General features: G+C 47.2%; 1 protein-coding gene across 5 annotated transcripts in view; it reads left to right on the top strand.

Annotated features, from left to right (window-relative positions):
- Window positions 1-16,841, top strand: part of LOC142585079 (uncharacterized) — a 185,401-nt gene that overhangs the window by 100,833 nt on the left and 67,727 nt on the right. The window lies entirely within an intron of this gene.

Genomic DNA, 16,841 nt, shown 5'->3' with positions numbered 1-16,841 from the left:
CTCAAGCAAGCATTCCTGTCATTACTGTAGATATTCACTATGCCGGCCGAGTGTGAGAGCACTTCACCGCGCAATGTTGGTAAGGATGAGCACTTACTAAACTGTTATCAGAAGAGCACGATTCGGTGTGACGTGTTTGCGCTCGATTGTTTCTGATGCCTGCTTTCACGAACACATTAACTGCAATAGATTGGCTCGTATTAACAAGTTAATGTCATGCTTCCACTGGAAGCTAGTAGTCGGCCACTGCTGACTGGCAGCGAAGTTTCGTCACAGCTGTACTGCCTAGGCCGCTATGCTTAACCAGGGTTCCTTATTTGAGAGGTGGGAAGTGTGTGGTTTCTACTTGGCCAATGTGGTGGCAATTTTCTTTGCGTCCTACATTTGCAGCATCACACATGCAGATCATGTAAACAAAAAAACAAAAAAACAAAAAACTAATGAAGTGGCACACCATGCACGTTTTAAAATTTCTGTTGGTGTTATCGATTGGTTCTGTGGGTGAGTGGGGATAATCTGGGGAAGGCCAAATAATCAGGTCTGTTTGAAAAAATTGTAGCAGGAACCATCAAAGACGATTGTGGAAGTCAAATAACTTCTGTGACCTGCTACATATCCCCATTAAGGTGGGGGTACTACGGCAGCCATCTTGCGAGTAGTTCATATTCCCCCACCAGGCGACGCCACTGAGTCATGACTGAAGGGATGCTCTTTGCCGATGCAGCACAGCGCTCGCTCGGAGCAGGACATGCCTGCGCCTGCATGTATAGGAAGTTTCTCGAACGTGGTCGATACTTCCATCCGTTGTTTGTTGTCACCGACGCTTATGAAATCTGATTGTATGAGCGATGCGAATTGTCTGGTACTTACTGGAAGACACGCGGGAAGCAGGGATTACTGTGGAACCTTCGATTACTCGTGTATAAAAGCCGACGCGTTTCGCCGCTGATCAGATTACGACGATCGCCGACTGTTTGCCGCTATCGTTGTGCTTAGAGTACAACTTGCTTTCTGGGCACAGGATCGCCCAATAAAGTCCGTTTCGTCAGTCACAGTTTTGCGACTGTTTTCTTCACCGTCACTACTACGTGGAATACAACTGAACAATAATATGACAACATCCTTCACACCATGAAGTTCACTGCAGGTTGCCTTTGCAGCGCCACTTGATTAGTGTCTATTTAGGAACACGACACAAAACAACATAAAAAAAGGAACACAACACAAAAGAAAAGCAGGATAGTCTGTCGACCTCAGTGTCTACGCGACAAATGAGACATTTCCGGAAAGACGAATGCGCCCGTGTCGGGTTCTTTTTCTCCTTTCCCTGTATTTGTGACCGCCTGCCTGGCCGTCCCGACGGACTTACCACGTGTAGATGACAAGTCGTGGATTTTATTCGTGGTTGTGAGAAGAAAAGGCTGAGGGAAGTTTTGCTGGCCTGACAATTCGGATGGCTGACAGCTGAACGTCGGCCAGCAGGAGCATGGGGTAAATAGTAGAGAAGAGGGAAAGTGATAACTCAGCGCACTCTCGCATTGCGTGGCCAGCGCTGTTTTGTTCCGCGCGACATGCAGGCCGTGGACAAAAGCGTGCACGTGGGCTTTCGTCTGCTGAGAGGATGCTGTTCTCGTACACGTCGAAAATTTGAAGGTATCTCGTCAAAAAGGCGCATTCTTGTAGAGCGAATTTCGCTATTACTGCGTTCTTCTATTTTTTATTTGAAGGCTTTGCTAAAGCAGGCGTTTGTCTTCTTTATTGATATGTGATGTATGTAATGTTTTCACTCTATTACATTCCTAGCTTACTTCAAGGTCATAAAAACTCGCTACAATAGATTGAGGTACAGAAAAGCGAAGATAACGGAAGCACGTAACGATGTTATGTATCACACTTTCTCGACACGCATGGTATTGTGCAAAACAACACATGAACGAGACACTCTAGCTAATAAGGCTGCATGTCTGATCCCGTCATTATTTACATGTTTCGGGAGGAGGGGGGTATGAGCTAGCGAGAAAAAACACAAATAGACGGGGCATTCGCAATAAAGCTGGACACGAGGCTCCCTTTTCATATTTCTCGTCTGTTGATTTCGGGACCCTCGTCTGCATATTGTGTGTACTAAACTGATATTTTGTTATGTATTCATCATTATCAACATATGAGTTGCTCTTTTTTGTGCGCTTCGTCACATGTTCTCTCCTTGACGTTTATTATGAAAATGCAATATGCAAGACTTTTTGCTATAAGTTCGCGCTCGACTTTTAGTGAAGTGTTAGAATAGTATATTGAAAGGCGAAATTGCACATCAGGTTTGAATAGCCTACCAAAACATGTCGTAATCGATAAATGCGATCTCCGCGGCGTTCGTTTTTCGGAATGGTCGACTGTTGGTGAGTTTTCTTTAGAAGGTAGGGCGTTTTAGGGCCGCGAACTCCCATATATTTGCATATCGTTTGTTAGGTTCGTTTGTAGTCACAAATCAAATCGTACGGCGTGTGCGATCCCCACTTCAGCAATGCATACTCAGGTCGATTTTATACCGAAACACTACCAGGATGCACATGCGCAAATGACAAAAAAGAACGTATCGATTAGAAACGTACGTCAAAATAGGCAGGGCCCCATTATCTAAAACACGACACCTATAAGACAGAGTGGAACCTTTGACAGCATTGTTTTTATTTTCTTTCTCTCTCTTCGGGACCTAGACCTTGAGGTCAGCTATTACAGTTTATGTATGCAAACGAAGGACAAAGGAAAGAGCGTACGTACAACAAAAAAAACCCATGGTACACAGCACACTTTCATCACGTACAGTAATATAATATAAGGCTAGGTCGCTTAGCGGTGTTCTTGCCCAATTTCAGATAAGCAGGCATGAAACACGCCATCGGCGCCACAGTCTTGTGAAATATGTGCGAATCATGTTCTACTAACATGTGCTTCCTTTGTCATGTCAACCACGGTTCGCGATGCTTCAAACAAGGGTAATTTTGCAGATCGCCGCCATCAAAATGCGGCCGGTACGGCATGGTGTAGAACCAGTCACCTTGACTTCAGCAGCTGACACGTGCGTCACACGAGTCGATATTTTTCTAAAAAAAATATGGTGAAGAAATTCTGTTGGACACATGTTCAAGTATCATCGCACTGAGCGCGTCTCTGGCTTGGATATGCCAGTTTGTGCTGCTGAAAGGTGGCAGCCGTATCATTGCTAATTTCTGAAACCTCTCATGAAAAGCATTCCCGCGCTGGTCATAATTCATCCGGGTCGAGAACCATTTTGTCGAGGCTGTCGGCCCTTTCACCATAATCGCGCGAGCCGTGACCGAGGGGTGTCGCGGAGTGAACGGCCGATCACAACATCCCGTCCACCGGCTCGAAAGGGAGCAGCTCATCGGTGCCCTTTGAAGAGGCCTTGGCCGCTCAGCAGGCGCAGCTCCGGCTCGAAGTCCCAGGCTCGCCAGGAGGACCGAAAGGTCGATCACAACAATGCGTATCCTTTATTCTGTGCTAGTCTTATCCACCGCTCACGTCCGGCTGATCCCTTTGATAACGTGAGCGGACCGCATACTCAGGTCGATTTTATACTGAAACACTGCCAGGGCGCACGTGCGCCAATGACAAAAAAAGAGCCTATCCATTAGAAACGTGCGTCAAAATAGGGAGGACGCCATTATCTAAAACACGACACGTAGGAAAGACAGAGTGGAACCTTTGACAGCTTTTTCTTTCTTTTCTATTCTTCAAAAGACTAGTCACTACACAGAGCGTTACAAGTCGTCTGTTCACGAACACTGATAAAAGCAATAAAAAACAGCGCTAAACAACAGGACGAGTGAAGGGACACAGACAACAGCGCTGACTAACAACCAAAGTGCCTTTATTCTTTCAGTCAGCATATATATACTCCGCCGCTGTCTCAAACCACAGAATCAACAGAATTGGGCATGCGCAGGGAGGATTGCGATGCGATAGGAAGGCAATCTCCTTCGGAAGGAAAGAAATGGAGGGAAGGCTTACACATGCTTCGCCGCTAACATGAATGTGGAAAGCTTCGAAAATAAGGCGTGCGCGGTCATCGAGGTAGCTTGACAGGTAGGTCACATCTTTGAAAGACGGCTTGCAGCCACATTGATTACAATGCAATGATAACTGACTATCTTTAGCTCGTTTTTGAACTTTGTTTGAGTGCTCGCGCATGCGGTCCTTGATGCACCGCCCCGTTTGGCTGATATAAAAACGCTTGTATGAAAAGGGAATCTTGTACACGTAATCTTATCTCGTAATCATGAAGCAACCAGCCCAAATGCGTACTCTTCTACTGATAAAAGTGCGCGCTATGGTAGGAACAGCTCCTCAACACAGAGCTGAAGCACCGGCAAGCCTACGAGTCGAGGTCGCGGCGAGCGTCGGAGAGGCTACTGTGCTTTGTCAGCTTGCTCTTCGTTGCAGCTTCTTTGATTTTTCGCTGTGCTTCAATAGCTCGCTCATTCCACTGTGGCCTGCGGATGGGCATGCTGCGCGTAATGCGAGGATCTACAATTTCGGGAAGAAGGCAGTCTCTGTAAAATCTGATGAGGAAAGGAAGAATTTTCAATTTCCAAAAGCTTTCTTCCCTTTCAATCCGCTGTACGTGAATTCCTTTTGATGTGTAGACAACAAAGTGACAGAAACTTCTTTTGGTGATCTTTAGCTGGCCTTGAACCTGATAGTAGTACCTATGAGAATTGCTTAGTGCGGGTGGTTCGAGGATTTGGCTCCTCTGGTTGAATTTCTTAGCAGCCTCACATGGTTCCATCTCCTTCGCTGTGAACGGACACTTGACCTCCAAGATACCGTCGCTCCCAACTAATTCATCGGGAGATGCTGCCAAGAAACCATACTCTTGATCAACAAATAACCCACATGGTTGCACGCGAGTTCCCGTCTCTTCTTCGTACAACCGCACTGCGACTTGTTCTTGCTGCTTACCATGCTCAAGAGCGGCACTAGTGAAGCTATTTTTGTATAGTAGGCTTTTCACGAGTGCGTCACATGGCGTCGACTCTCTTCTTCTACACACAGCGTAAAAATTGGATGCAGTTAGACGCATTTGCCTTTCTACATGCCACGTGCAATTGTCTGCTTGATCTCTCATGTGCTCCTCAATCTCAATCCTTCGTTTTTTGTCCACCTGCAGGCTTTTCAAAATATTTGCTTCTTTTTCCGAGAATTGTTCAAGCGGCATATCGGGTTTCTGACAGTTCGGGCCGTAATGGCACCTTGAGTCTTTCATCGGGGACTCCTTACGCCGACGCTGCAGGTGGCCATTTTCCTCAAATAGTTTTCGCCTCAGAGACTCTTTGCTAGCCTTCTGACAGAATTTCTTGTTTGTGTAGCGCTTCAAGATGGCTGCAGGACTCTTGCAGGTGACCGCCTTGGTTGTAGCGCAATGCCAGTGGGGCCCCAGCTGAAAGCTGAGCCCAGCTCCATAACATCGGTGTTCATACGAGCCTTTCTGACACCTGTTTATCTGCTTTCCTCCAGATAATTTGGCTACCAGTGACATTACTGCCTCGGCAAGGTTACTGGTGTCATTCGTGACAAGACGGCTAGCCTTCTCCGCAATTATGTTGGCGGCGGTCACTATTTTCAGCTGGAGGACTTTAGGCATATTCTCATAAACGTTGTCGCCTTTGGTGCCATCACAAAAATAGCTCTTGCATTTGTCGTGGCACCCAAACACATGTTTTGGACCATTTATGAGGTCGGCAGCTAGCTCTAAGGTGAGTTCTGCTTTCTGTGCATCTTTTTCTTCTGCAGTGCCCTGCACATCCCGCAGAATGTTGGCATAATGCTTGATAGCCTTCCGTGCACCATTCTTTATGCGCTTAATTCTGGGACCACTTAGGTAGGCTGAAATTCCTTTAGTTTCTTTAGCAATAGCGTAGAGGCGAGTGGTGTAGCATTTCACTACGTGGTTCGCGCACTCCCTCTTCTTTACAAAACGGCCATATTCCACTTTTGTAAGGATCTGATGCAAGACTGAAGAATCGCCATCCCCTATGAACGTCCGATATTCGACACCATGCATTTCGACGCTCCTCTGGAAGCCTTCAACGATAATATCGGACTCCATTGCACCTGAGCTTTCGTTCCAATTCTTATAGCAGAGATGCTCCTTTTTCTCCTTACCCGTCCTGGCGTAGTGTTCACATGTGCTGCACAGTTTGTTTCTCACTCCTAAGTATAGGAGCTTTTTAGTAAGCTTTCCTATAATAACAGCCACACCAGAATTGGCGGAATACCGGTGTCCGTGACTGCGATGCGACCAACCACCATCGACAATCACTGTGATGTGGGGGGTTACGCCATCTTCACAAAAATCCCCGGCTTCTTCTGCGAGTGTTTTCTCTTCCTTGCCTGCTTTTATCATCTGGTCCAGAAGAACGGCTTTCCAGCACTGAAACAAAGTAAAATTACACCAGACTATGAGCTCAAAACATTTCACAATGCCGGCGTTACACTTCGTAACGTGACCCCTGCGTGCATGGATCAACATATCAACTGCAGGTTTGCCGCCATAGTGGCAATCCTGTAATTGCGCCAGGAACATTTAGATTCAACGATTAAAGATTGAATGGGGGGATGTGCACTATGCCGTATTTTTATATGCTTAGCACAGCTGCAACGTCACGTTAGTTCTTCTAACAACTCCACTCCAAATCCGCATAAAAAGAGAAGTGTGTGTAAATAACTTTACCTTTCCAAGAGATTCCTCTCGACGAAGAAATGCCCCTTTACTCATAGCGGGAACTTCAATGATGGACATCGCTTCCTCGAACTGCGAGTGGCCAGATCCGATGCTCATAAAAGCCCACACGGCAGCATCGTTGATCCCTAATATTGTCTTGTCGGTGAGGGACGTTGGTTCTGGGACGGGGTCAGTCGTCAACTTCTTGATTTCCCCACATTCAGTGCAGGAAAACGTAAGCTCTGACCACAGCCCTACTCTGCGTTCCTTCACAAATACGAAGCGACCAGTCGACTTGGGGCACATGTGGTTGTCGAGACTCCGAACAGCATCTACAAAATGACTCAGTGACACGATTCGCCTCCCGGAGATGTTCGGCTCCTCTGGCTGAGTTGACGCGAAGCTTGACTCAATACTCAGGTCCGGCAGAGGCTCTTCACCGATGCCGAAACTTATCCCAGTACTCGACCGTTGTGCCATCCTCTATGGTAGTGCCACTGTCTTCCAAGGACGGAGTGCAGGCTGCACTTCGCTGTTGCTCACTGCTCTCCTGCGATCCTTCCTTCCTGAAAAAATGAAACAGTGCTCTTCTTACTTCATCATTTCGTCTGGATAATTCAATCAACAGTTGACAAAATTCTTGTTCTCCCCCTGATATGTGCGCTATATGCACTTGCACCAGATGCACAGATATGGTGTCGACAACGCTGCCATAGCTGATGTAAACCGGCTGCATATGATACAAAGCCCGAAACAACGAGACAATAGGAAGCACCTCATAGCCCGTCAAAGCTCACTGCCTTACCATGTATGCTAAAAGCCTACCGCCACAAATGAGCCGGTCATCGCCAGAATTACAAGGTAAGGCTCCCACCACGGCCTTTTTATGTCGTGTTGCTCACCTTCCTTCACGATTATGTCTAAACTAAAGAATCAGCTCTCCAACGCAAATGGATAAAACACTTTTTTGGAATTGCTGCTGTGCTTTGATTTATCGAATGTCCCCTTCTATGGTAGTTACAAACCCCGGTAACGGAAAAGGTCTTACCTCGAGTGGTGTGAAAACGCAGCTGCTGCCCGCGCTCGGCGAGATGCTGCGACGGCTCTTTTCCTTTTTCGTGAAGCACTCTCCTTGCGATTTCCCATGACTTGGACAAATTCTGTCTGTGCTAGGTTCTCTCACGGGCAACCACTACGCACGCTCGACAAAAGAAAAATGCCTACCAGGGCCGGTATTTTGTAGCAGTGCGTTATGCTAATCTATGCTAGTCCACTGCTAACAGCCGGCTGATCCCGTTGATAACGTCAGCGGATGGTTACTCTAAGGACTGCTAGATATGGGGCCTTTTTCTGGCATCCTTCGAGTTCACCAGATCGCATCGAACTACGTTCCCGAGGCGCAGCACGTCCAAACAAGTTGGCATCCCCCACCTCGTGCGCCGCACGTAGAGCTATTGTCCTACTACTAGACTCCTCCCGAAAGTGTAGCTGAAGCCTGGTACGATTCCAGGTAACCTGTGTCCCGAGCAAAGCTGATTTGCAGCTCTGAAAGTTCGCTCTAAAACAACCTGTCTCCCCCAGCTGAGCGCTTGCAACCCGGAGGGAGCGACGGCTGTAAATCACCGTGAAGCCCTCGGAACCCCCATCCGCCTATTGTGAGGGTGCTTGCAAGCCGAGAGACAACGCCGGTGGCAAGTCACCGTGAAGTCCTCGGAACCCCCATCGGCCTATTGTGATTGCGCTTGCAAGCCGACAGGCAACGCCAGTGGCAAGTCACCCTTTCTACGGAAGAGCCCTTGCAGCTACCCCCCCCGCCCCCCCCCCCGCCGTATATGACTGAACTCGCATGGCCTACCATTGCAGGAAAATGGCGACACCTGAGCGGGCTCGACGATTCGCCGAAAAGGACGTGACCTCGAGGCACCGAAGGGGAGACGGAGCCGAGAGAAGCATTCCTTCATTCAACTCTTTCGGGCTTCTTGCCACGGGCCGCAGCTTCCGATCTACTGTCGGCTTACTTCATGTGTTTACTCTAAATAATGTAAATAAATCTCCAGTTTTCATCTCAAAGCCTTAACGTTGGCCAACTCCCGCACTCAACGGCAAGATCCAATAACTGGGGGACAGCGGTAGGATTGTCCTCCAGATCCAACACCGCTGACCAAGCACGAAAAGCGCGAAAATGCATTATCATCGGAAAGGCTTTGCTACAAAATACTGGCCCAGACTAATGGGCGACAACACGTGGTGTGGATGAGGTGTAATTCGTTCTCTACAGTCTCGTCTTACTGCGCGTTGAGTCTTACAACATGCGTGCTTTTCTGTAGTTCATTTAATCAGATTACATAAGCGCCGGTGACAACAGACAACGGATAAAGCATCGATAACGTTCGAGAAACTTCCGATACATGCAGGCGCGTCCTGCGTTCAGTGAAAAGCGGTCACAGGTGTACACATGTCCATACAACTCCATTCCAATGCGTTGTGCCAGCCAAAGAAAAAAGAGACGGGAAAGATTCCTTTATTGTGTTACCGTAATCGCGCCACCTACAAAGTCGACGACTGAACAAAAGTTTCACCGAGGAATTTTAGCGCACCATGGGCGAGGCCTCCTCCCTTCTTCGGCCACGCAAGCGGCTCTTATGCTTAGCTGGCACGTGCTTTCACCATGGTTGCTATGCACGTACTAGCCCAACAAAAGCAGGAAACAACAGCATGTCTCGGGGCCTTGGCCATGCCTCTGGGAGTGGTTCCTCTATTCAGGACGATTGACAGGCATTGTGGGGGAGCCCACTGTCGGAATCTTATAACGGTTCCCAATGCGAACCGGTTCGCCTTACCGCTTACGTCACTAAATAGGCCACTCTCAAGCCTGAGGTGGAAGACAGGGAGTACACGACCAATAAACCAGAGGGTGCCGCCTCTGAAGTGTACGTCATCATATGACGAGGTAAGAATTGCGTAATGTTTCTTCTTGCTCAATAAATATGAACTATTATTTAAATATTGTCCTGAAAGTTTTCAATTGTCTTCGCATGTTGACATATTTTATTGAGCATTAGGCAATATAAAATGGCCGTTATAAAATGGACAGTTGAAGCCCCATCACCAACAGTTGTGCGAAAATTTTGAAAGTTGGTTCTTTATTGTATGATATCGTCGCACAGGGACATTTTCTTCGGGTCGTACGTCTCGCACCGGCAAAGGGCGATGGATCCTTCAGTTCGTCGCACAGCCATCGGATGGTTCCCTTTGACAGACGATAATGACGACGAAACTCCTCATCGGTCATCTCTGATAACGCGTCTAGCACCTCCAGTCGTTGGCGGGTCGGGGAGAGCAACCCGAGGCAAAGAATGAGTGGTGCCACCATGTTTTCATGTGTGTGAAGTCGTACCTTAGAGATGATCAACGCGCGCGAGCGCGCACCACCCGCGAGTCTCCCAGGCGGCGCGGCCATGGTCGCAAGCAGACAGCCAAGCCACAGCAACGGAACCCAAAGCGGACTACCTCTTCGCCGGTTCCACTCATGGCCGACTACGGGTTCGCTTTGAAAATTCTTGACTTATGCGTGACGTGTTCAAAATTTGCAGTACCGCCCGCTCTCTGACGGCCGCTGACGCAACCACTATTCTGACGAATCACGTGAGGGCAAGGGAACCGGCTCTCTTTCGGAACCGTTATAAGATTCCGCCCCAAGAATCGTTCGGCAGAAAAGTCTAAAACGTTCGTTCCTGAGGTAAAATGTTTTGGCCCGCCACATTCGGAGAAACTGTGAACTTCCAGGCTCAGCACTTTTGTGACTGTCGTGTAGATGGCGCTAGGTGAAAATTTTGCATGTAAGCGCCAAAATAGTACAAATTTCTTCCTTTCTTTGCAGTTTGTCGCTGTGATTATAGCATATTACAATAAAAAATAACCATAACTGCTAATGTTTGAGATACGAGACCTTCGATTGCGGTACGGTTTGCAAATTGCGTCGACTTTATTGATGTTACCAGTAGTAAAAAATAGTAAAATTCACGCGTCCCGTACAGCGTTTCTATTTGCTTTATTGGAAAAGTATGCGTTGAGATTTTGAATTCAGGCTTCTAATTGCCTCATCCAAAACGGCAGCTTCGTACCTTTAGTACTTTCCCGCAAAAATGGGCAGAAGGAGGACCAGAATTCTAAAGAATGTTTAATTTCGGTCGCATTATTAGGAAAACTAATAAAGGCACATAAATGAAATTTTGCGTCTTAAATTGAAATTCCTTGAACTCTAATTTGTCCAAAATTTAGCTTCCTTGAGCGTGTAGTTGGCGGGCTGTTTACCACAGAAGTTGCGATATTTGGCAATATTCAAATGCAAATTATTCAAAAAGTAAAAATTCAACAATATTTTGCTGCGTCTAGGAAAGAGATAAATATGTCCTAAAGCTACACAGCAAGCCGCAACGCAGTAAATGCGGTAGTTTCTTCTAAATATGGTCACAACTGAGACACAGTTCGCGAAAAACATGTATCTCATGCTTGTTCTTGAACATGTATTTCTAAACCACGATAACCAATTTATTTATATTATATGTAGTTGAAATACACAAGAATTAAGCTTTTTTATGGTATGTACGACAACTTTGTATCCTAAGTAGAAGAGGCGCCACGGTTGCTCTAAAAGTACTGAAAACGGCGGGCTCGTGCCGCCGGAGTGGGACCGCCACCTTAAAGAAACCTTATTAGCAGACACACGAAGTAGCAGTCTCGCTGCTAACCAAAATGCCAAATGATGCCATGGTGCAGTGTCTTGTAATCGCAGCATTCTGGTTGAAACTCCGTAGCAACCCCCCACTATCCCTGGTATATCCTGGGGGTTTATTCTGTAAGAGTCCACTACTGGACTGTCCATTTCGGCCGCTGCTGTATGAGTGAGGAGGAGACGAACAGCCCCAGCCAAGGAGCAGCGGTCGAAATGGACAGTGCACTCAGTGGACTTCTACAGAGTACCACCCCTGGATTCAACTTCGTTGCAATTGCTGTTCATCAAGCGGTCGCTCTTGACACAGCGGGGTCTGTTGCAGAAGGGGCGCGCGCAACTGGCATACACCCTCCTAACCTCATGCTCCCCTAGTGTGTAATATCTCCCACGCACAAAAATCAATAGGGTGCCTTGCTCTCCTCCTCTTTTACACCTCAATCTTTACTCTTCTCCCAGTTTTAAAGTGCAGCCCTTATGCGCCCGAACCTGGGTTAGGCATCGCCATCCCTCGGCGTTACCGTGGGGATGCACTCGTGCCACTTACTATCTGCCTGGCAAGCCAACAGCCAGCACACACATAGTGATCAAAGTTTACTGCTCGCATAAGTGGTAAGAAACATACAAGCTGTAGAGAGTGAAGGATAGCTAAAGAAGGGGGGGGGGTGCATCGCTTTAACCCTTTCAGGGTCAATGACGTAAATATACGGCGCCGCGTACAAGTCCAAAAATGGTCGATGCCGTATATTTACGGTGTCGTCTGAACGTCTAAAAAACGTGCCAATTTCCTAACTTTTTCTTTCCTATCATGTGCTGCCACTATGCGGGGATACAGGGAATATTTTTCGCGCCTCCCTCTCTCGGTTCTCGTTGCATGCTTTGCTTTAAAGCTAGTTTGCTCCCGCGCGTCTATATACTACCGCTGGCACATGTTCCGCAGGCGGTTTCGGCTTCTTCCGCTTCAAAATTGATGGTTATCTCGTTATTAATCACTGATAGGGCTACCGCTTGTTTCTCGCTCGTTTAGTGCTCACAAGGGTGCGCATAGGAAAGATGTCGCCGTGCATGCATTTCCAGTGTTTTTTTTTTTTTTTTTTTTGACATTCGCGAAAACTAATTGCCTCTGGTTGGCGATAAGATTAAAATTAGCGGAAGTTTGTCACATGTTGTGCTTTTTTGACAAGCCCACAACCATACACTTTTCTAGAGTGCGCACACAGTTACGGAGTTCGCTTACGCTATGGACGTAAATATTAGTGTAAGAGCAGGAACAGGTGAGAATTGAGAAATATTCTCGTGTGCGCATTTTCAGTCTCTAAGTAGGTGTATAATAGTGCATGAAGTTTTTCATTCTTATAAGTTTATTTCCTTTGTTGTTGTTATACATGAATAAAGAGTACATATATACCAACGCAAAATATTTTTTTCTCACTTTACGATCACCCTAGAAAAATTAATACTTTTTCTTCTAAATAAGTCCCTAAGAAAATTTCAGATCTGCAATAAAAAATATCGACCCTGGGTGGTCGCATATGGGGAAAAAAAATCGACCCTCAAAGGGTTAAAATTGTATATCCTAAAAAAGTGGCTGGTAACTACTGTATTTGATGTTTTTACTACCAGTCTAAATATTTTCAGCCACATGCCAACAAAAATTTACTTTTCCATATTCAATACAGTGGCTGATATCGCATTTATTTCTTTATTTGTAACGTGCTGTTCTCTTGGCATTCGATTCTGGGAACATAAGCAAGGGGAAATTATGATAGCATATTTCTAAGTGCACCTTATAAATTGCATTTCATAGAACTCCAGTTACCGAGTACTTTGTGGACTTATTTGGAATGAAGAAAACTTCATTTGTTCTTGTGTTGTGGGCGTTTTGTATACATTTGTTAGTTTCTTCAGTACTGCTGTTCATTTGCCTTCTCTTGATATCCTAGTATTTTATTTAATTAAGACCAAAGGAATGGGATGGAATAACGGAAATGCTATATAGTTGCTGATCGATTTTTCGGACCTTGCGGTGACATAAAAATCTGTAAGAAAAGTTCTTTCAGCCAAAAAGAAAAATTATTGGGCTTAGAGTGGCTTAAAAGAAACCTAATAATCCCGGCCTCATAGTACGTTTGGAGGCAATCATATTGCTTGGATTTGCATTAGAGTGACGTCATCTCCATGTACAGACCGTGATTGAAGAAATGGGCCACGTTTGTTCACACCACTTCAAGCTCGTGAAGGCACAGCAGGAGGTGGCGCCGAGCACACAAATGCAAAGCTGTGCAAACACACGCAACGATGCGACATCTCCGAGACAGACTTGCTCTATGGACATGCCATGTACAGAATGGTGACCAACACTTGAAACAAAGAAAAAAAAAGATTTTGCACCAAGTGATGTTAAATTGGCTTACAGCAAAAGAAAAAGAAATGCGGCGAAAGGGGGGGGGGGTGAATGACATTTCCAGGAACATTTTAAGAGTGGGCACGGCCTCCATGACTACAGAATAGAGTGCACTCTCTATTCATAGTGTGCACCTCCCTGTTTTGGACGCGTTAAAGCAGGCCAGTGGAAGCTGAGCCAGTGGAATATCCAACATGGCGGCCGGTAAGATTGTCTGCTGTGGCTCAGAACGAGCGATTTAGTGCAGAAAAACGGAAATTTTGGGCCTAAATTCGTCCATAAGATCATTCATGCAAATGCTTTAGCTCTATAGGAACCCTGACGATGCATTTATTAAGTTGGGAATATCCATCAAGTCGTTCTTGAGTAATAAAAATTTGTTCAAGACTGTATTGGCAAACATGAATACAGTGCAGTCCACTTATAACGGTATATCAGATGTAACGATGGGTTGACATGGAGAGTGTCATTTTATGCATTAGGTCTATGGGGGAAAAAAACCATCTATAACGATAGGTTATCCACCGCGTATCGGATATAACGATCAAAATTTTACCGTCTGGGCGGCGTTTTCCGTGCCAAATAATCGTAACATTTTCATTGCTTAGTTCCCTGGAGCGAACGATGTCGAGACGAGGCGATGTTTACCTCCGTAAGTTTGTATCTGCCACCATTACCGCGCAGCACGTCCCGCCCCGACCGTGCACCGGAGAGTACCTGAGTAGGCGCAGCGCGCCAAAAGATGGCGCTAGCTGCTTCATGCGTGTCGGCCACAGTCGCTCCGAAAGAGAAAGAAAAAAAAAAAGCGACAAGCAAAGCGGCGCGGTGGCGCCCGTCCCGCGCATCTTTACATGTCCCACGTCTCTCTCTCGCGATAGCAGGCTGACGGCAGCGATGCGGCATGCAACCAACGGTACAACCCAGTTTGAAGATGGCGCCGACAAAGCGCAAAGCTGTGTCGCTTGACACGAAGATGGATATTTTGCAGGACTCTCGATGCAGCTTCAAGGTGAGCGCCCTTGTGAAGAAGTATGAGCTCGCCCAGTTAACGATATCAACCATCTTGAAAACCGGGAGCACCGCAATTGTGAAGGCAGGAGCTATCAGCGGCCATGCCGATCAGCGGAAAAGGGTTAGAGACCCTTTGTATGCCGATGTTGGAAGAGGAGCTTTACCAGTGGTTCATCACCAACTGCTTCAAAAAGGCGGGCTTTGTGCGTAAGGGCGAACTTCCCCAACCCACTGAGACCAACACGGTGGAAGCCGCTGACATAACCATGCTCTGGGAGCTCGTTCCTACTGGTGACACAGGTTGTGCGTCGAAGGAAGAGTTTTTGACTGCAGACAGTGCTGCCTCGTTCTGCGATGAGATCACCGACGAGGCGATCGCCGAAGATCTGCTGTCTCGACAGACGGCAAAGTTGTGCGACGGTGGCGACGGCAGCAGCGACAGTGACAATGAGATTGACAGTGGCTCCTTGACCCCGACCTCGATGTCCACGCAAAGTGCACCGTCGTCAATCGACTCCTTAATTGCTTTTGTGCGTGCTAAAGGATTGCCGCCAGTGTTCGCGCAGCCGTTGGAATCCATGCACACCGCGGTTGTGAAGCTGAAGCTGCTGCAAAAGCAAGTGCAGATTTCGGACTATTTCGGCGAGCCCACCCCTTGACACGGTCATTGGCGCTAGAAATAGTTTGTTTTTCACAGCCTACTTTCTACATCATTTATTCTTTAGAGCAAGTAGCGAATTTGAGTTTGGAGCTGCAAAGGTATGTTCCGCATTATTTTTAACTGCAGCCCAGATATAGCGATCATCGGTTATAACGATCATACTTTTCGTCTTTCTCAATATCGTTATAAGTGGACTGCACTGTACAGTCGAACCCGACTATATCGAACCAGTTTACATCGAATTATTCTATATATCGAACAATTTCTGGTCACGGTATAGTTACAATTGAGTATATATAGCAAAAATTACGCGGGGAGATCGGGTCAAACAACGCGGCGTTTTTCGAAAATCATCGATTTTTTGTTTTCACTTGTTTTTTCAAGTTTAATATCTCTACTTTTATGATAATAAAAATTAAGGCTGAATTTAAAATGGAAATGGGTTAAAATTGCGTTTAAAGAGCACAAGGTGGGTGTTAAAAGTCCGAGAGCATGCCGTCTTCGAGTGTCTCGCGGCCGAAAACGCGCGGCCGCACGACATTCCGGATCGCATGAGGAGATCGGCCAGGCCGCATTCTCCCAGTAACCATGGTTGCCCGGGCTGCTACGACGCAAGAAATAATTTTTAAAAATGCCTGCGTTAGCCGCGCTTTTCAAAAGCGGCGACTGGTTTTTAAATCACGTGGTACGAAACTGAATCGCCATTGGTCGTTGTGCTCCTGCGTGTGGCGAAGCCTACTTGCAGGGTCCCTGTCTCGTCGAGCCTCGCCGCTGAACAACGGGCCTTTCGCATTTTAGAGCGCAGCTCTTTGGCGTCCGTTCCTGGGTTTCGCGTCGTCGTCGGCGTTGTCGTCGGCCTCGTAACCAGCTCCGCCCGCCTTTCATCCCCCCAGCGCTAGCAGCGACCGACTGATACCGCTGGATGCCGCTGTCGCCGCTAGAGAGTCAAGATAACGTGACTGCATAGAACACCGTCGCCGCCATGCAGAAAGAGGAGGAAAGGGCCCCCCCCCCCCCCCTGTTCTTGTGTGGCGGATAGGGTGCTCTTCAGTTGCATCAGTCAGTCGCTGCTATCTCTTCCCTCCTGCCTTTATCGTGTTGTCCGCTTGCTGCGCGCGCTTCTGCCCCCATCGTTTGCCGCTGGGTGTACACACCGCCCCCCTCCCCCCTCTTCCTGCGAGTCTCCGGTTGTCAAAGCGCCGGCTCGAACTTAATTCCTTTCTTCGCTCCTCCTCCAATGCAACCCCTGTGCGGTGGCAATCAGAGAGCCAGATCGGTGGCGGCGGATCTG

Source organism: Dermacentor variabilis, chromosome 1 (assembly GCF_050947875.1).
Source record: "Dermacentor variabilis isolate Ectoservices chromosome 1, ASM5094787v1, whole genome shotgun sequence".
Classification (NCBI taxonomy): Eukaryota; Metazoa; Arthropoda; class Arachnida; order Ixodida; family Ixodidae; genus Dermacentor; species Dermacentor variabilis.
Note: the sequence above shows the minus strand (reverse complement) of the source record. Positions and strands in the feature narration are given on the sequence as shown.